General features: G+C 41.7%; 1 protein-coding gene across 3 annotated transcripts in view; it reads left to right on the top strand.

The window, feature by feature from the left end:
- Positions 1-22067, top strand: part of ZNF385D (zinc finger protein 385D) — a 382025-nt gene that overhangs the window by 325486 nt on the left and 34472 nt on the right. The gene's annotated exons all lie outside the window — the stretch shown is intronic.

Below are 22067 nucleotides of genomic sequence, written 5' to 3'. Positions count from 1 at the left end.
TATCTTATATTTTCTTCTTCAAAACTTAACAAAATTAAAACTTCAAAGAGAGGCTTAAATTTTAAGAATCCATATATTATTTAAAATGTGAAAAACAGAGAAAAAATTAAAACTTGAAAATGATTTTAAAAGATGAAAAGCAGAGAGACTCCTTCTATTTCACATCCTTCTTTCACCTCAGTTCCCTAAGACACCATACGTGATGGGAGAAGTCAGCCTTGGTCTTGGAGCTGCAGTTCAAGGCTTGTGTCTTTAGGTATGCTAGGACAAATCTGTGAACTTTTGTCTCCACGTTTTAAAAGAAGCAAAAACAGTGCTGCTCTGATTTAAAATAATTTCATGAGAATGAATAGGTATGCAGCATTTAGCAAATTATATGGTGATAAACACACCTTAAATATTACTAAGGCCATTAATGTAATACATTTTTCATGGCAGAAGGATGAGGCTCAACTCTTTCAGGAGTCAGCTCACAAGTCCAGTTGCTCTTATTAACTGCTCTTTTCTCTAGAACATTCTATAACCTGACTGTATCAAATAAGAAAACCGTCCGTTGTAGAGATGACAGCTGCTCTGATAGGTGAATGTTGCATCTTCTTTCCTGAAGACTTTTGTACTTGATAGAAAATGATGTTAAATATTACTTCTTACACACGTAACACAAAGATTGCATGTGTGAACCCTTGTGTGTTTATTAAAGGACCAATTTGTTGCAGCTTCCCTACAAGATGATATACGAAGATGTAATTTCAAAGCGGCATGCAATGTCGCGTTTTCAAGAAGATCAGCTCCTTTCCTCTTTTTTCCCCACTGAAGCACCCAGTTTAAAGGCTTGCTGTTAAAGCTTTATACTGAATATAATCTGGTATACGCCAACTCATATTACAGACAGCCCATATCCTCCAGCTTCTCCAAACTCTCTCACGCCATCTGATGTCTACAGAGCAGTCACACAGAGCAGTCGGTGGGGGCATGCGAATTTCAGACTGATGGGAGCCAAGCCCTCCAGACCTACCTCAGGCACTCACGCAAGCTAGGAGGTGCGGCAATAAGCTCACTTGAACTTTGCTTCATCCAGCGCTGGAAAGGAGAAAAGACAATGTTACCAAAAGAGCATCTGAGCGTGAGCCTGAGGCCAGGCCCGGGCTCTCGGGGATCTCTGTGAGCCAGTGTCACAGAGACATGGGCGCAGAGAGCAAGCTTGACATGGAGTGAAGGGACTGGAAACTCAGAAGACCTGACAGGGGATTCAGCCACAGCCAATAGGCTTAGGGATGTGGTCTCTTGCTGCAGCCTAGCTTATGAAGCCACACTGGAGGACACTGCAAGCGTCAGACAGACCCGGAGCACAATCTTCAGTCTGCATCCTTACAGAGTGGGGCTCCATCTGGATTCTAAATCCTTCATCCAAGGTGAAAAGCAGGTTTCATCAGAGCTGTCCACAGACATCCCTTGAAAAGGTGGCCATCTCTCTTGAATGCCCAGCCAGTTCCATTTTCATCAAGCAGTGCAGTAGACAGAGGGTTTGTGCTTACGTGCTGTATGGTCTAAAGTGAAGTGAAGTCACTCAGTCGTGTCCTACTCTTTGCGACCCCATGGACTATAGCCTGCCAGGCTCCTCCTCCAAGCAAGAGTACTGGAGTGGGTTGCCATTTCCTTTTCCAGGAGATCTTCCTGACCCAGAGATTGAACCCCAGTCTCGAGCATTTTAGGCAGATGCTTTACCATCTGACCCACCAGGGAAGTCCAAGTATTGTCTAAATGTAAAATATGTTCATTATACCATGTTTGAATGTTCTCTGGATAGGGTTGAGAACTCATTGAGAGGAGAACATATCCTAATCCAGAAATTTGTGCTTTTTCTACACCACTGTCCACTCATTGACTTTGTGATGGCCCGTGCAACCTCAGTAAGTTCAGACTTCCATTTCATTTCTAAAGGATTCTGTCACTCTGCCTCTCCTTCCTTCCCTGCAGAGCAGAGATGTCAAGTAGATAGTTAAATGTGAAAGTAGATTCCATCTTTCATCCAGCCACCCAGATAAAAAGGATTTAATGTAAGCACTCTTGTGGTCTTGAGAGATACAGTTTGGGGAAAAGACTAAAAATTAAAAAAAAAAATTGGATTATAGTTGCTTTACAATGTTGTGTTAGTTTCTGCTGTTCAGTAAAGTGGGTCAGTTATACAAATACATATTGTTGTTTTTCAGTTGCTAACTTGCGTACAATTCTTTGTGACCCCATGAATTGCACCATGCCAGGCTTCCCTGCCCTTCACTATCTCTTAAAGCTTGCTCAAATGTATGTCCATCAAGTCAGTGATGCCATCAACCATCTCATACTCTGTCATCACCTTCTTCTCCTGCCCTCAGTGTTACCGAGCATCAGGGTCTTTTCCAATGAGACAGCTCTTCATATCAGGTGGCCAAAGTATTGGAGCTTCAGCATCAGTCAATTCAGTTTAGTTTAGTCACTCAGTCATGTCCAACTCTTTGTGACCCCATGGACTGAAGCACGCCAGGCCTCCCTGTCCATCACCAACTCCCGGAGCTTATACTCAAACTCATGTCCATCGAGTTGGTGATGCCATCCAACCATCTCATCCTCTGTCGTTCCCTTCTCCTCCCACCTTCAACCTTTCCCAGCATCAAGATCTTTTCAAATGAGTCAGTTCTTCACATCAGGTGGCCAAAGTATTGACATTTCAGCTTTAGTATCAGGCCTTCCAATGAATATTCTGGACTGATTTCCTTTAGGATGGACTGGTTCGATCTCCTTGCAGTCCAAGAGACTCTCAAAAGTCTTCTCCAACACCACAGTTCAAAAGCATCAATTCTTCAGCTCAGGTTTCTTTAGAGTCCAGCTCTCACATCCATAAATGACTACTGGGAAAACCGTAGCTTTGACTGGATGGACCTTTGTTGGCAAAGTAATGTCTCTGCTTTTTAATATGCTGTCTAGGTTGGAGAAGGCTATGGCACCCCACTCCAGTACTGTTGCCTGGAAAATCCCATGGATGGAGGAGCCTGGTAGGCTGCTGTCCATGGGGTCACAAAGAGCTGGACATGACTGAGCGACTTCACTTTCCACTTTCATGCATTGGAGAAGGAAATGGCAACCCACTCCAATGTTCTTGCCTGGAGAACCCCAGGAATGGCAGAGCCTAGTGAGCTGCCATCTACGGGGTTGCACAGAGTTGGACATGACTGAAGTGACTTAGCAGCAGCAGGTTGGTCATAACTTGTCTTCGAAGTCACAAGCGTCTTTTAATTTGATGGCTGGAGTCAGCATCTGCAGTGATTTTGGAGCCCCTCAAAATAAAGTCTGACACTGTTTCCATTGTTTCCCCATCTATTTCCCATGAAGTGATGGGACCAGATGCCATGATCTTCTTTTTCTGAATGTTGAGCTTTAAGCTACCTTTTCCACTATCCTCTTTCACTTTCATCTAGAGGCTCTTTACTTCTTCGCTTTCTGCCATAAGGGTGGTGTCATCTGCATATCTCAGGTTATTGATATTTCTCCCAGCAATGTTGATTCCAGCTTGTGCTTCATCCAGCCCAACTTTTCTCATGTTGTACTCTGCATATAAGTTAAATAAGCAGGGTGACAATATATAGCCTTGATGTACTCCTTTCCCAATTTGGAGACAGTCTGTTGTTCCATGTCCAGTTCCAACTGTTGCTTCTTGACCTGTATACAGATTTCTCAGGAGGCAGGTCAGGTGGTTGGGTATTCCCATCTCTTGAAGAATTTCCCGCAGTTTGTGGTGATCCACACAGTCAAAGGCTTTGTCGTAGTCAATAAAGCAGAAGTAGATGTTTTTCTGGAACTCTCTTGCTTTTTTGATAATCCCAACGGATGTTGACAGTTTGATCTCTGGTTCCTCTGCCTTTTCTAAATCCAGCCTGAACAGTTGGAAGTTTACGGCTCACATACTGTTGATGCCTGGCTTGGAGAATTTGAGCATTGCTTTGCTAGCGTGTGCGATGAGTGCAACTGTGCGGTAGTCTGAGCATTCTTTTCATCAGCATCAGTCAGTGGTGTGTATATGTCAATCGGAATCCCAGTTTATCCCTTCCGCACATTTCCTCCCTGGTCACCAGGATTTAAGAAAATAATCATAATAACATAATTAGTACCAAAATAGGATTATGGACAAGATATTGAAAGTATATGGAGAAGGAGTAATTTCTAAGGTGACATTTGTCCTAAGCCTTAGACAAAGGGTGCCCACAAAGCTCAGAAAGATCGTAGCACCTGGGGCCTTTGGATAGCTTGACAGGATCATCTGTGCGTGGGTGAAAATTGGCTGGAGTCGCAGCTCAGAAGCTTTCAAGGGTCAGCCTGCTTTTTCTCCAGAATTTAGACTTTGTTCTACAAAGCTCTTAACAGAGGAGTGATTTTCTTAACATTGAGTTAGAAGGGTCTTTCTGGCTTGAGATATATGATGATTTGCATCCTATTTGCATGCTTTAATTTATAAGGGTCAGCATCACCAAAATGTAGCCCGAAGGCAGATGCAGCATGGAGTCCTGCCTCTCTCAGTGTATCTGAAATCCACCCCGTGCCTACAGGAGAGCTGGTGTACACAACGCCCCTCTCTGGTCATCTCAGCTGACAGGAGTCAGCATTTGACCTTGCTTCTTCAGGGTAACTCAGAAACAGAGCCAGAATTTTCACAGCATGTTACTTTTTATATTTTTGAAAACAACTACTGGAGTATAGTTGATTTAAGACTAGTTAGTTTCTGCTGTGCAGCAAAGTGAATCATTTATACATGTCCATGCATCCAGTCCGTTTTAGATTCTTTCCCCATATAGGGCATTAGAGAGAGTATTGAGCAGAGTTCCCTATGCTATACACTAGGTCCTTATTAATTATCTATTTTAAAAATTGGGCTTCCCTGGTAAAGAATCCACCTGCAATGCAGGAGACCCTGGTTCAATTTCTAAGTTGAGACGTTCCCCTTGAGAAGGGATAGGCTACAACTCCAGTATTCCCGGACTTCCCTGATGGCTCAGATGGTAAAGAATCCACCTGCAATGCAGGAGACCTCAGTTCGATCCTTGGGCTTGGCAAGCCACTCCAGCATTCTTTCCTGGAGAATTCCATGGAGTGAGAAGCCTGGCGGGCTGCAGTCCATGGGGTCGCAAAGAGTTGGACACAACTGAGTGATTAAAACTGCACAACACAGCATTTTAAAACTTAACTGCTTTACTGAGGCCTGAAAGAGATGGGAATACCAGACCACCTGACCTGCCTCTTGAGAAATCTGTATGCAGGTCAGGAAGCAGCAGTTAGAACTGGGCATGGAACAACAGACTGGTTCCAAACAGGAAAAGGAGTACGTCAAGGCTGTATATTGTCACCCTGCTTATGTAACTTCTATGCAGAGTACATCATGAGAAACGCTGGACTAGAAGAATCACAAGCTGAAATCAAGATTGCCAGGAGAAATCTCAGTAACCTCAGATATGCAGATGACACCACCCTTATGGCAGAAAGTGAAGAGGAACTAAAAAGCATCTTGATGAAAGTGAAAGAGGAGAGTGAAAAAGTTGGCTTAGAGCTCAACATTCAGAAAACGAAGATCATGGCATCTGGTCCCATCACTTCATGGGAAATAGATGAGGAAACAGTGGAAACAGTGTCAGACTTTATTTTTTGGGGCTCCAAAATCACTGCAGATGGTGATTGCAGCCATGCAATTAAAAGACGCTTACTCCTTGGAAGAAAAGTTATGACCAACCTAGACAGTATATTCAAAAGCAGAGACATTACTTTGCCAACTAAGGTCCGTCTAGTCAAGGCTATGGTTTTTCCTGTGGTCATGTATGGATGTGAGAGTTGGACTGTGAAGAAGGCTGAGCACCAAAGAATTGATGCTTTTGAACTGTGGTGTTCGAGAAGACTCTTGAGAGTCCCTTGGACTGCAAGGAGATCCAACCAGTCCATTGTGAAGGAGATCAGCCCTGGGTGTTCTTTGGAAGGAATGATGCTAAAGCTGAAACTCCAGTCCTTTGGCCACCTCATGTGAAGAGTTGACTCATTGGAAAAGACTGTGATGCTGGGAGGGATTGGGGGCAGGAGGAGAAGGGGACGACCAAGGATGAGATGGCTGGATGGCATCACTGACTCGATGGACGTGAGTCTGAGTGAACTTGGGGAGTTGGTGATGGACAGGGAGGCCTGGCGTGCTGCGATTCCTGGGGTCGCAAAGAGTTGGACACGACTGAGCGACTGAACTGAACTGAACTGAACTGAACTGAATCCACGCACCACACGATTCGCCCACGTTTGAACCATTGAAAGTGTACAGTTGGATGGTGTTTGGCATGTTCTCAGAGCTGTGCACACATCATCCAATGATTTCAGAGCCCCTCCCCTAAGAAGCCCCACCCCCACTAGTGGGCAGTCTCTCTTACCCGGAAACCCCTCTCCCATGGCAGCCACTGAAAGACTTTCTGTCTCATTGATTTGCCTTTGCTGGGTGGTTGATGCAAATGGTGTCACATAATCCCTGGTGTTTTCTGACTGATTTCTCTTACCTAACTTAATGTCTTCAGGGTTCATTCATGGTGTGACATGTACCAGGATTTTATTCCTCTTTAACCAGAGTAATTATCCATCACATGCATAGATCACACTTTATTTTCCCCCTTTTTTTTTTGGTGGGAAGCGTGTTCAGTATTAAATTGAATCCTTTTCTTTCATTGGTATGGTGAATTAGTAGAATTCCTTTTCTGTAATTAATTTCAATTTTCTTGCAAACTAATTTTTAAAACCTTTTATTTTGTATTGAGGTATAGCTGATTAACAATGTCGTGATAGCTCCAGGTGAACAGCAAAGGGACTTAGCCATGCATATTCGTGTACCCACGCTCCCCCAAAGCTCCCTCCCATCCAGGCTGCCGCGTGACACTGAGCAGAGTTCCCTGTGTCGTACAGGAGGTCTTTGCTGGTGACCTGTTTTAGGTACAGCAGTGTGTACACGTCCACCCAAGACTCCCTAACTGTCCCTTACCCCCTCACAAGCATGAATTCATTCTCTAACTTCCTGAGCCTATTCTGTTTATAAGTAAGTTAATTTGTATCATTTATTTTTAGATTCCACATATAAGGTGGGAGGGGGGAGGTTACCTTTCTTTGTGAAACAAAGTGTTAGTTGCTCTGTCATATCCGACTCTGTGACCCCATGGACTGTAGCCCACCAGGCCCCTCTGTCCATAGGATTCTCCAGGCAAGAATACTGGCCTTGTTGCCATTTCCTCCTCCAGGGGATCCTCCTGACTGGGGGATCGAACCTGGGTCTCCTGCACTGAAGGCAGATTCTTCACTGACTGAGCTACGAGGGATGCTGTCATATAGGGGAGGTTGTACACTGTTTCTTCTCTGTCTTAACTCCACTCAGTATGACAGTCACTGGGCCCGTCCATGTTGCTGCTCTTCCTTTTGACGATTGATGTGTTTGGCTTTTTCTACTTTGGGGGTGTTATCAGTATCACTGCTATGAACATTTGTGTCATGGTTTTGGTCTGGACACCTGTTTTCTTTTCTCTGTGGTGTGTGTGGAATCGGACAGGATGGGGAGGCTGAGTCACAGGTTAACTCTGAGTTTAACTTTTTGAAAAACTGCATCAAAATATTTTCCAAAGTGGCTGCACCAACTTATTGGCTATTAGGTTTAAGATTATTTACTCTCACCTACCAGGTCAAAAATTACTCATAAAGGATCCTTAGGTTGATACTCTTAGCAGATAATCTTCTGATAGAATAAAGTAACTGAGTATATGTTTTTACTCAATAACGGTGCTTGTGTGGAAAACATGAAATAGACAAGCATAAAGTATGACTATTAACTTGTCCTAATAACATATGAAATTCATTTAGTTTTAGAACAAGGTGTAAAGAACATTAATATTTAGTAAGATTAAATTTTTTTCTTCCTATTTTTACTTGTGGTTTTACAGAGAAAGCCTCAATCTGTTTCTTAATGTTGAGTCACATTTCTTAGACTTTACACAACTACTTGATGATTGAGAGTTCAAAATTTCCCACAGTCATTTTTCCTACATTACTAGCTTTTATCTTAATCTCTTTTTCAGCTGTTTAAAGTTTAGTTGTATTTTTTTTTTCCTCCCAAGAGTCTCAGAAATGTTCTTTTCTGGACCACATCATTCCTTTCTTCCTAGCCTAGCGGGATGGGGGGAGGGGAGAGGAGGCTGTGGCAATGCCGTCCTGGTATAACTTTCCAAATACAGAAAATTATTTTCCTTATATATCATATCTAATTTAGATGCCAGGTTCTGGTAATGGAAGGGCTAGTGAGGAATTATCTGTGGGTAATTCTCAAATTATTAATCACTTCCTTAGAAACTGTGGGACTTACAGCTAAGTTTTTATAAAAATGTTTCTCAAAACATCATTGCATTTTAGAGCTGAAATGGATTTCAGAAATCATGGAATGAGATACCTTATTAAAAAATCATAACCACTTTTTAAATTTTATCACTTAGCTCACACTTGCACTAAAATTATTTTTTAAAAAATGTTAGAGGTTAAAAAATCAGGTTTTTACATAACTGAGATCACACACTGATGTTGGATCTGCCTGCTTTTATGATTCATTCTTCCTTTCTGAGCATCTTTTTATTTCCTTGGTGGTCTCATTTGTTCATTCATTCATTCAAGAAATATTCAATATTTATTGGGAATCTGTCATGTTTCAAGTAAATTCCTAGATGCTGAGAATCAGCAGAGAGCAGAACTACCAAAAACCTTTGCCTTGTAGAGTTTACATTCCACTGGGGTGAGGAGGATGATAATAAACAACAGTTAGGTTGTTTATATTTCATAGCATTTGAATGTGATAAATTCTATGGAGAAAAAGAAAGCAGGGAAGAGAAAGAGGCATTGTAGGCATGGGAGGTGGAACACAGTTTCATCCAGGATAGGAAGACAGCGCTTCACAGAGAAGGTAATACAGACTACAGACGGAGAGAGGAGGCTTTCTGTGGTCATCTGGGGGAAGAGTATTCCGAATAGACGAAACAGCAAACTCAAAGTTCCTGACCTGTGATCATGCTCTGGGTTCTTGAAGAAGAACAAGAAGGCCAGAGCAGCATGGTTGCTGCAGAGAGAACAGAAGGGAAGACAGTAAAAGAAAAAGTCAAATAGATGATGGGGAACCACACTGGAGAGTCTTCTGGCCATTGCAAAGACATCCATCATCCATCAGGTTAAAATTTTTTATATAGAAATAAAATTCACATGACTTAATGCACTGTTTTAAAGTGTACAATGTGGAGTCTGTGCAAGTGCTGTGCAACCATTACAGCTTGCAAATTTCTTAATATTCCCATTACCACCGAAAGAAGTCCTATACGTCCGAATTCCACTTTTCCTCTGTTCCCTGACCACCTCTAATCAATCAACTTTCTGCCTCTGTGGAGTTGGCTGATGTGCTAAATGGAATCATACACCATGTGGTCTTTTGTGACTAACTTCTTTCACTTAGCATAATACTTTCAGGGTTTACCCACACTGTAACACTAATGTGTCATTACTTCATTTCTTTGTATTGTTGAATAATATTGCCTTGTAGGGACAAACTTGTGTCCATTCATCAGTTGATGGATATTTGGGTTGTTTCCACCTTTTGGTCATTATGAAGTGCTGCTATGAACATTCATGTACATGTTTGTGCGTAAAAACATTTTCTCATTTACCTTGGGTGGGTATGTACTTAGAAGTGGGATTGCTGAGTCATATGTTAACTCTGTTTAACTATTTGAGAAGCTACCAGTCTTTTTCACAGCACTGCACCATTTTATTTTCTACCAGCAATGTGTGAGGATCCCAATCTCTCCAAAGCCTTGCTAAAAATTGTTATTCTTTTTTTTTAATTTTAACTTTTCATCATTATTATAGCCACAATGTGAAATGATATCTCATGTGGTTTTATCTGCATTTCTCTAATGACTTGTAAAGTGGGCCATCTTTTCAAGCATTCATTGGCCACTTGCATCTTAGTTGAAAACATTCTATTCAAATCACTTGTCCTGTCTGTTTATTGTTGAGTTCTAGGAGTTTTTTATATGCTCTCTGCTCTAGACTCTTATTAGATAATTGATTTGACAATACTTTCTCCTATTTTGTGGGTTGTTTTCGTCATTTTTTGGATAGTGTCTTTGACATACAAAATTTTTTTTTATGAAGTCCAACATTTGTTTTTGATCCTTATGGTTTTGATATTATTTTAAAGAAATCATTGCCTAATGCAAGGTCATTAGTCTTTGCAACTATATTTCTTAATGGCATGGCAACCCACTCCAGTACTCTTGCCTGGAGAATGCCATGGACAGAGAAGCCTAGTTGGCTACTGTCCATGGGGCTGCAAAGATTCAGAGACAACTGAAGCGACATGCATTCCTCATAGGAGAGCCTACATTTACGCTGTTGATCCATTTTGACTGGCATGTGGCATGAAGCAGGGGTCCAACTTTGTTCTTTGGCATGTGGCTATCTATTCTTCCCAGGACCGTTTGTTGAAGAGACTATTATTCATGCTTTGAATGATCTTTTCATCCTTGTCAAAATTACTTATCCATAGACATGTGAGTTTATTTCTCAGTTTTATTTCAGGAATCTGTATATCTATCTTTATGCCACACCATTTTGATTACTGTGGCTTTTTAGTAAGTTTTCAGATCAGGAGGTATGAATACTCCACAACATTCTTCTTTTACAGTATTGAAAAGCATTATTGGGATCCCTTTATTTCTATATGAAATTTTGCTCAGCTTATCAATTCTGCAGAAAAAAAAAAAAGCTACTGGAATTTTGATAGATTTTGCATTTAAGCTGTAAATCACTTCCAGGAATAATCTTAGCAATATTAAGTCCTCCAATCCATTAATTTTAAAAATGTCTTTCTGTGTTTAGGTATTTTAAGATTTCCTTCAGCAATGCTTTATAGCTGTCAGTGTACGAGTCTCACACTTCAGTGATTACATTTATTCCTCAGTATTTTATTATTTTTATGCCTTTTCATTTTGCTTTCAGATTTTTCGTTGCTAGAATATAAAAAACACAACTGATTTTTGTACATTGATCTTGTATTCTGCAAATTTGCTGAACTAGTTTATTAGATCAAGATTTGAAAGGTAGATTCTTTGGAGTTTTGTACACGTAAGATGATGCCACCTGAAAAGAGAGGTAGTTTTATTTCTTTCTTTAAAATATGACTTTTATTTCTTTTTCTTGTTTAATAGTCCTGGATAGAATTTTTAGTAGTCCTGAATAGCAGTAGCAAGAGAGACATCATTGTTTTGTCCCTGATCTAAAGGAGAAAACTTTCAGCTGGACGTTCACTTTTACTTGGGGTGAAATAAGGAGCTGTTGTGGTCCTTTGAGAAGAGTGATGGTTTATAACTCTTATTTTGAAAGGATATCTTTGTCTCTTTATGTTTTAAATGATTATAATTTATAAAAGTAATGCTAAAAACCTTAGTAACCATGTAAAGCTTGTATTAAAATCTAATTTGTTTCATTAAACAATATAGTAATGTTACCACACAAAAATGCTAATGTATTCCTCTATTCTAAATACTATAAAATTTCTAAATTAAATATATAGTGTGTCCTAGTCATACACATTGTCTTAGCTATAACATTTCATAGAAATAAAAATTGCTACCACATGATTCTTCAATGTCCTATTGAAATTATGTAACTTTTTGCACTTAGTTCTTGATGATAAAGAAATCTCTTTTATCAGTTCAGTTCAGTTCAGTCGCTCAGTCGTGTCTGACTCTTTGCGACCCCATGAATCTCAGCACGCCAGGCCTCCCTGTCCATCACCGACTCCCAGAGTTCACTCAGACTCATGTCCATCAAGTCAGGTGGCAATAAAAAACTCTAAGAAAATCTTGCCATTGATGATGGCTTTCTTAATTAATCATTATGTGATTCTAGCATGTGATGTTATATCAATAAGCCAGTTTTCTTTTTTATAAGATAAGAATTCCAATGTCTATCTCACAGTATTTTCCTGAGGATAACAAAGAAGAATCTATAAAGTATATTTGAAAACTAATAAGGACCAAACAATTGTAGGATATTCCTATTATCTTGTATCTTTGAAGGTTTCTTTGCCATATATTTGTTTAATTTTGTAATTATTTAGGTTTATATTCAAGAAAGTGCACTGTTATGCTAGATAGCTGATTCCTGTAACAGTGATGACATTTAGAGTCAGGACCTATAAAACTAGATAGCTCAATTGTGGTCTAACTAGGGAGAGCTATTCTGTATCTTGCAAACTTCAAATCAGCAAAAAGTAATGAGACGTAAAAGGAGGTGAAGAAACAGTCTTTGTCTCATTTTGAGAGATGCCTTATCTATCATTTTGAGTGCGTGATATATCTTGTAAAGCCATGTACAGACTTCTTTGGCATTCACCATTCACCTGCACGTTTCAGTGATATTCACATCAATCCATAAGTCATCACACTTGGTGGCACCTTTTCTGTTAGCGTATCAGAAATCTTAACAGGATATATTCCTTCAATAGAAACGGAACATCTGTGATGATGGGACCTTCAAAGTTCGAAAGAGAATTCCGTCCAATTCCTATGAATTGGTTCATCATATTGATCCATCTGGAATGACTGACAAAAATATCTTTTAAGAGGAGTAGCTCACCAAACTTCCTTCCTTATAAAATCTGCCATTTCAAAGGGCAAATAAGACATGGTTCGCTTGCTTTTTTCTCGTTTCCTTTGTTTCTAGTTCTCTCTTGCCCCCCCCCCACAAAAAAGAGTTAATAAGAAAATATAAGTAATTTCTATCTCGTTCAGATATATTCACCTTAAATTAATCAGTCTGAGGAAACATGTATCAACCCAGGTTGACAAGTCGAGCAGTGAAACTCCTCTCGGCTTTGGAATTGCATTTTGAAGATTAGGTCACAGAGGTATTTTTCTGAAGTGTTAAGTAAAAAGTATGACTACTGATATCATGGCATGACAATGCTAAAAGTCCATAAATCATGTGCTGAGTAAAAATAAGTTTGTATGAAACTAAAATATATTGTCTTCAAAATCTAAGCACATTCTTCAAGAATCGTCCCAACACTTAGACTTACCTGTCTACTTAAAATACCTAGTCATATTTATTTGGGGCTTCAATTTTGATAAAAAAAAGCCTTGCGTTTTTACAAAGGCAAGCCTGAGCTGTGATGTCCTCTGAAAGATCTTCTGAGAAAAGATGAGCCAGCATATAACTTAATTCTGAGTCAGCCTGCCTAATTCTTGGCTACTCTTTCCCCCCAGCTGACCTGGAAGGATTTTTAAAGTTTTGTTTTCTCTAGAAATGCCTTCAATGAGTGGTGGCTTATAGGGACAAATTAAAATCTCAGAGGGAGAGATATATATATGCCTCCATGCGTTAAGTTTTTATACTGTTATTTTTTAAAAATCATTTAAGTCCTTATTGACTTTGTTCCAGTATTGCTGCCACGGTTTACGTTTTGGTTGTTGGCTGGAAGCCTGCGGGGTCTTAGTTCCCTAACCAGGGACTGAACCCGCACACCCCTGCACTGGAGGCAAGTCTTATCCGCTGGACTGCGAGGGAGGGCCTTGTTCTGTTTCTTTTGATGAGGCTGGGAGTGGGCTCCTTGAGCAGAAGAGGAGGAAGTCAAGTCCTGTGCTTTGGGCCTGTTCCTCCCAGTGGGGCCCCCACCCGGACCTGCGGAGCAGACAGACCCGCCCTCCGCTCTCCTCTGCCTCTTCTGCCCTCGCGGGTGGTGGCCCGGCACTCTTTTCCCAGTACATCCACAGCGGCCGTCCAGGACATGAGGCCATTATGCTAAAATAACCCGACAAGGTCACCGCCGCCGCCGCGCCGCCCGTCCTAGAGCAGGGCCGCGTCCTCAGATGTCCCGGGGCCGTTTCTTCCCAGCATCTTGCCTCTGTCTCCAGCCTCTCTCCCCGGCCCTGTGAACTGGCTGTGGGGCCCGGCTGGGATCTTGACCTCTTGGCACCGGCCTCCCAGCGCCAGGCGTCGATGTGGTGCCTGCCTGCACACTCTGCGTGCCCCCAGCCGTCTGACTCCCCACGCCCAGCCCTGGGCTCGCGTTCCTGGCCGGGCTTCCTCCCGAGCCAGCCGAGCTGCCAGGGAGGACGGGAGCGAAGCCAGTCACATGTGGCCACGGGCTTTTCCACGTCTGGAGAAACTTCAAAGGAACCCAGTGCTGATTTAAAACAGGTTTACTGACAACAGGACACATAAAAAAGAAGTTCTTCACTCTCAAGAAAATTAACTTTAAGAAAGTGATCTAGGAAGCAAAGGGATTAAGAATTATATTTTTAAATTACTTTATCCAAATTAACGGTGAACTTCAGAACTTCTATTCATATCAAATTGTCTCTAATATAGTGTTCTGGTTTGACTCATGAAATGAGATCCCAAAGGCTGAGATGAAATAGAAATGCCATCATCCTTTGAGAGGTCAGGTCATCTGAGACCAGATTTCAACCCCTTTGTAGCTATAAAAATAGCATTCTGCAGGGTCAAAATTACCATACAGACTAACCGTCAAAGATAATAAAATTTTATTTTTAAATTAATTATCTAACTGTATTCTTTATTAACCACAGCTCTATCTTAAAATATATTTATCCTAGCATATTGAATTAAATCTTAGTTGATAGACCTAACCAAGAACAAGTGTTTTTTTTCTTAATTATATACTCAAAATATTGAATAAATAATTAGATTTGAAGCTGTTGAAATAATGTCAAAATAACTAGTCTCTTCAATAAGGTCTAAGGAATATCTAATTGGTTATTCTGCATTATTCAGACAAAAGAAAGGTTAACACTTTTTGTTTTTAGTGCTTCAATTAGTGTTTTGGTGAAATTATGATACGATTACAATCAAATATATTCTCAAAAACATAAAGAAAATTTTATGGTATGGTGAGTTTTAGTGCAAGAAGCAGTCTGCTCTAGCTTAGAATTTCTGAAACTGTGTGATAGTTTATGACATTATAATAAGTGAGACAATTTTATCTGGAATTTTGTGAAAACCTGGTTTATATGGTTTCTGGAGCTGAAAAGGGGAATATTGGAAATAGGTCTGTTGGCTTTGCCTTGAAGAGAGGCATTTGCTCCAGAATTTTATTATTTCCAAGCAGTTCTATTAATTTTTCAGCAGGCAACCTTTCAGTAAATAACGAGTAAAATTCTGATTTCTCCTATTTATTTTGATGTGCACATTCTCCCTAATTTTTCTGTGTCCTCCAACTCTTAAAACTCTTCTTGGCTGAGGTATATTAACATTACATGGAAACAACTTTTTCAAGGAGAGAAATTCTAAAAGTGATTGTATTATGTAATAACTTCCCCCTTTTTCCCCTTTCCTGCAGTGGGCAAAATAATAATAATTTGCTGTTTTGGATGAAATAATTTGGGTAGTATGAATCTTGAAACAATGCAGTTTATAGTTTAAATGGAATGTCTAGTAGTTGAAAGTTTATTAAACCTATATGTATATATTAATATGATTTCTTGATTTTTTTAAGGTCTTCTTTTTTCCTATATTTCTCTCATCTTTGCCAGTCATTCCCCATAATTTGTCCAGTAGAACTTACTCTCTGAAAACTTCTTTCCTGGTTCTGAAATTTGAAAGAAGAATGTATATCAGTTTATCATGGTATCTGTCTGATTAAACTGTTGTCTTCATAGTCAATTTATGAAGCATTATTGTATTGAAAACTAGAACTCTTTGTGACCCTAAGGACTGTAGTCAGCCAGGCTCCTCTGTCCGTGGGATTCTCCAGGCGAGAATACTGGAGTGGGGTGCCATTTCCTCCTGCAGCTGATCGTCCTGACCCGGGCATCCACTGAACCCACAACTCGTGTCTCCTGCGTTGGCAGGCAGTCTTTACCGCAAGAGCCACCTGGGAAGCCAGGTACCTCTTACTTGCTAAGTCCCTGCAGTCATGTCTGACTGTTTGCAACCCCATGGATGGTAGCCTGCCAGCTTCCTCTGTCCATGGGATTCTCCAGGCAAGAATACTGGAGTAGGTTGCCATTTCCTCCTCCAGGGGATCTTCCTGATGCAGGGATGGAACCAGCATCTGAGATCTCTTGTGTCGGCAGTTAGGTTCTTTACCAGTGACATCTGGAAAGCTCCCTAGCGGTGCTAGTAGTAAAGAACTGCCTGCTAATGCAGGTTGAAGTAAGAGAAGGGGGTTCGATACCTGGGTGGGGAAGATCCTCTGGAGGAGGGCATAGCAACCCACTCCAGTATTCTTGCTGGAGAATCCCAAGGACAGAGGAGCCAGCAGGCTACTGTTCATAAAGTTATATGTGGCTCTTAGCACACAGTAAATTGCCTCAGACCAAATGGGTTAATGTTCTAAATCATTTCCACACTAAATATTTTATCATTCTGCCATCCCTTATGAGAGCTCATTTTCTTATCTTCGAGACAGTCTACAAAATTTGAAGAGCTGGCAGTTATTTCTTCCCTTTAATTATATGGGCTGCCTAACAGGACTCTACAGCAAGGATTTGTGTCCTCGATGGCTTGACATGACTGTCGCCACCTTCTCAATTCACCACAGGCTCTAAATTCACTAGTCAGAAAGCAGGTTCTCCCTCATTCTGTGTTCAATTTTAATTAGTAAAAGCTTTCAAAATTCATGATTTATCAAGTCCGAATTCTAAATAGTTACTACAGATTTAAGCACACAAGGGAAACCCTCCCTTTTGCCTAAAGCACACGGTCAGAAGGAAGATTAGTGCTGTATAAATACAACAGATTACCAAAGGCTGAAGAGCCATGCCTTGACTTTTTGCCAAAATGGAAAATTTTCAATATACATGTCTCCTTGTTAATGAAATGGGAAGTATCACTGTGACATGCAGTGCTTTTTATTCTCTGCAGCAAATTCCTGAAAGGGGGGACTACCATTCAGAAATTTGGAAAGGTTTTAGTTCCTTCTCCTTTTACTAGGGAAAAGAAAAATCTCTATTACAAACTCCACCCCCAACTCCCCCCAAAAAACCTGTTTCCTATGCCTTTTAGTATCATCCGGGTCACTTAAATAACTTTGGAATAAATTGATTTTTTGTCCTCTTTCTCTATTGTTATGTTCATCAGAAAGCTCACAGATTCTGACAAAACTCCCCACTTCTTGGTGCTTATCAATTGTATGAACAGTGGTGGAACCCCTGAATCAGCTTTCCCAAGCACTCACGGTCCTGCCTTCCAAATAGCTTAGTATTGTGTGCATGTGAACTTTATTTTTATCTCTGTGGGTGTGTAAGTGATTCACACTGTTGTGTCAGTTTCAGGTGCATAGCAACGTGGTTGTTACACATATGCATGTGTCTATTCCTTTTCAGACTCTTTTCCACTACAGGTTATTAACAAATATTCCATATAGTTCCTTGCGTTCTATAGCAGGTCCTTGATGGTTGTGTTTTGCATATACTACTTTGTACATGTTAATCCTAAACTCCTAATTTACCCCTCACCTGCCATCTTTCCCCTTCGGAAACCATAAGTTTCTTTTCCAAGTCTGTGAGTCTGTTTCTGTTTTATAAATAAGTTATTTGTACCAGTCTTATTTAGATTCCATATATTAATATGTGATATCTTATGATATTTGCTCTAGTAATTTAGTTTTGAACTAATTTACTTTGGATAATTTATGTTTGGAAGGAAAGGGAGGAAGCATACATTCTGAGTGCTGTAGGAAACAGATTTCCTTGAAAACGTAGATTCTAGGTTAGGGAGAGGAGACCGTCTTACAAAAAGAACCCCTGGTTTAAAGGCCAAGTGGCAGATTAATTAAACCCCATAGTTATTGTTCTCTGTTTTAAGTATCTGAATGTATCTATATTCTACTTCATTTATAAATTACATCAGTCTCCAAAAATGTATCTTTCAAAAGAGATACTCATTGCTTGCTTAGGTACCTAAAGTATTTCTAAGAGTTTTCCTTAACTTATTCTGAATTCCTTCTTAGGGTGGTCAACTTGTCCTGACTTGCTGGGGTGTCCCCCAAAGTACTAAAAGTCTCATGTCTCAGAAACTCCCTTAGTCACAGACAAAATAGGACCATGGTCACCCGATTCCTCTTCCCGTTTTACACTCATGACTTTCTATTTATATGTTATTGTAGCTCTAAAGCCGAGACCTGTTACTAAACCAGAAACTAGTTGACAGGCGTGTCAGTGGTGGGTCCTGAAGAGTTGTCCTCAACCCCACAGCAGCGGCACTGGGCTATTTGTCAGAAATGCAGATATTCAGGCCCCAACCCAGACCTAGGAACCATAAACTCTAAGGGCAGAATCTACAGTCTGGGTCTGATTAAGCCTCCAGGTGGTTCAGTGTATACGGAAGTTCTGGGACCTCTCCTTTACAGGAACAGGATGACTTGGTTCACAGATGTTTCCAACTTCTTGGCTGTGTTCTTGCTGGATGTTGTGAGAGGCAAAGGAGCGCAGAGAGAGGGGGAGAAAATTAGAAGGTGAAAATGGTTCAGGATGAAAACATAGATTATAAGGTCAAAGATTTGCTCTTTATCCTGCTGTCCCAGGGTGCAGTCTAGTGCCTTCTGGGGGTAGGACCTCAGCTTTTGAAAGAAAGGCAAATACCTGACAGGACAAATTTGCCGACAGCACCTGTGTATTTATCAGTTACCACATATCTAGCAGGCTTTGTGGTAGCTGCGTGTGGAATATATTAAATATGAGCTAAGCTGCAAGAGTAGGGAACACAGTCCCCACTGACTTAGAGAAACCAAGGCTGCAACACGATGAGGCGGTGATAGAGACATCAGGCTGAGGTGACACCGAGGTATTCGACCCTAATCCCTGAGGCCCGCGGACGCCTCGGCGCTGTCCTGGAGGGAGCCTCTGCCTTGAGAGAAAGGAGGGAGGGCAGGTCCTCTGCTGAAGAAGAAGCTGAGAGGAACCCTCAGCAGCTTCTCTCCCTGGAGAGAGGACTCGCCCTTGGCCGGAGAGCGGCAGGCCGGCTGGGAGCCGGCTGGGTCGCGGGAGCGCTGTGAGGGGCCCAGCGCTCAGGGCCCACAGGCAGCTCAGAACGGCGGCCGGCAGCCCCGCGGAGGCCGGCGTCCACACAGGCCTTCCACGCACACTGACGCACGCCACGCACGCCACGCACACCACGTGCACTCACGCACGCCACGCACGCCACGCACACCACACATACCTCATATACTCACGCACACTCACGCACAATATGCACACTCACCCACACCACGCACACTCACGCACACGGCTCCTAAACCCGAACACCCGGAAATCTCACGTGAAACTTTCTGGCCTTCACCAAAATAAGAACCACAACGACTGGTAAAACGGGGCATGCGTTTCTCAGATGGTGACGAGATGGCACAATGGACGCCACCTTCTGTGTGGGGTTGTGCGCTCTCCAGTGAGCAACACTATCGGTGTCACCATTACACTCCTTTACACTTTCTGCCTCTGCCTGTTGGGTGTGTGTGTGTGTGCAGGGGCTGAGGTGGCGGGTGGTATGACTGCTACTTAGATGAGGCCTGCTTGTATGTGGGAAACTACGGGTTTAAGCTAATACGATCAGTTCAGTTCAGTTCAGTCGCTCAGTCGTGTCCGACTCTTTGCGACCCCATGAATCGCAGCACGCCAGGCCTCCCTGTCCATCACCAACCCCCAGAGTTCACTCAAACTCACGTCCATCGAGTCAGTGATGCCATCCAGCCATCTCATCCTCGGTCGTCCCCTTCTCCTCCTGCCCCCAATCCCTCCCAGCATCAGCGTCTTTTCCAGTGAGTCAACTATTCGCATCAGGTGGCCAAAGTATTGGACTTTCAGCTTCAGCATCAGTCCTTCCAATGAACACCCAGGGCTGATGTCCTTTACAATGGACTGGTTGGGTCTCCTTGCAGTCCAAGGGACTCTCAAGAGTATTCTCGAACACCACAGTTCAAAAGCATCAATTCTTCGGCGCTCAGCTTTCTTCACAGTCCAACTCTCACATCCATACATGACCACAGGAAAAATCATAGGCTTGACTAGATGGACCTTTGTTGGCAAAGTAATGTCTCTGCTTTTGAATATGCTATCTAGATTGGTCATAAGTTTTCTTCCAAGGAGTAACCATCTTTTAATTTTATGGCTGCAGTCACCATCTACGGTGATTTTGGAGCCCAAAAAACAGTCTGACACTGTTTCCCCATCTATTTCCCATGAAGTGATGGGACCGGAAGCCATGTTGAGCTTTAAGCCAACTTCTTCACTCTCCTCTTTCATCAAGAGGCTTTTTAGTTCCTCTTCACTTTCTTCCATAAGGCTGGTGTCATCTGCATATCTCAGGTTATTGATATTTCTCCCAGCAGTCTTGATTCCCGCTTGTGCTTCTTCCAGCCCAGTGTTTCTCATGATGTACTCTGCATAGAAGTTAAATAAGCAGGGTGACAATATACAGCCTTGACGTACTCCTTTTCCTATTTGGAACTAGTCTGTTGTTACATGTCCAGTTCTAACTGTTGCTTCCTGACCTGCATATAGGTTTCTCGAGAGGTATTCCCATGTCTTTCAGAATTTTCCACAGTTCATTGTGATCCACACAGTCAAAGGCTTTGGCATAGTCAATAAAGCAGAAATAGATGTTTTTCTGGAACTCCCTTGCTTTTTCAATGATCCAGCTGATGTTGGCAATGTGATCTCTGGTTCCTCTGCCTTTTCTTCTTCTTTTTTTTTTTTTTTTCGGGCACCCAGGTGGAGAGCAGCAGGGTAAAGGAACCCAGGAGAACTGCTCTGCCACGTGCCTCTGCCTTTTCTAAAACCAGCTTGAACATCTGGAAGTTCATCGTTCACATATTGCTGAAGCCTGGCTTGGAGAACTTTGAGCATTATTTTGCTAGTGTGTGAGATGAGTGTAATTGTGCAGTTTTGAGCATTCTTTGGCATTGCCTTTCTTTGGAATTGGAATGAAAACTGACCTTTTCCAGTGCTGTAGCCACTGCTGAGTTTTCCAAATTTGCTGGCATATTGAGTGCAGCACTTTCACAGCATCATCTTTCAGGATTTGAAATAGCTCAACTGGAATTCCATCACCTCCACTAGCTTTGTTTGTAGTGATGCTTTCTAAGGCCCACTTGACTTCACATTCCAGGATGTCTGGCTCTAGATCAGTGATCACACCATCATGATTATCTTGGTCGTGAAGATCTTTTTTGTACATTTCTGTGTATACTTGCCACCTCTTCTTAATGGCTTCCGCTTCTGTTAGGTCCAGACCATTTCTGTCCTTTATCGAGCCCATCTTTGCATGAAATGTTCCCTTGGTATCTCTAATTTTCTTGAAGAGATCTCGTCTTTCCCATTCTGTTGTTTTTCTCTATTTCTTTGCATTGATCACAGAGGAAGGCTTTCTTATCTCTCCTTGCTATTCTTTGGAACTCTGCATTCAGATGCTTATATCTTTCCTTTTCTCTTCTTTTCACAGCTATTTGTAAGGCCTTGTCAGACAGCCACTTTAATTTTTTGCATTTCTTTTCCATGGGGATGGTCTTGATACCTGTCTCCTGTACAATATCATGAACCTCAGTCCATAGTTCATCAGGCACTCTGTCTATCAGATCTAGCCCTTTAAATCTATTTCTCACTTCCACTGTATAATCATAAGGGATTTGATTTAGGTCATACCTGAATGGTCTAGTAGTTTTCCCTACTTTCTTCAATTTAAGTTTGAATTTGGCAACCTAAATGAGAACAGAGTTTGAAAAGAATAGACACATATATCAGCCTGTGTATGTGTGACTGGATTACTTGACTGTGCACCTGAAACTAACACATCATTGTTAATCAACTAGGAAAGTGTGAAGGTGTTAGTTGCTCAGTTGTGTCAACTCTTTGTGACTCCATGGACTGTAGGCCTCCAGGCTCCTGTGTCCATGGGACCCTCCAGGAAAGAATACTGGAGTGGGTGGCCATTCCCCACCAGAAATGGAACCTGGGACTACCACATTGCAGGCAGATTCT

The sequence above is a fragment of the Capra hircus genome, chromosome 27 (assembly GCF_001704415.2).
Source record: "Capra hircus breed San Clemente chromosome 27, ASM170441v1, whole genome shotgun sequence".
Lineage (NCBI taxonomy): Eukaryota > Metazoa > Chordata > Mammalia > Artiodactyla > Bovidae > Capra > Capra hircus.
This window is presented reverse-complemented; position numbering and strand designations above follow the sequence as displayed.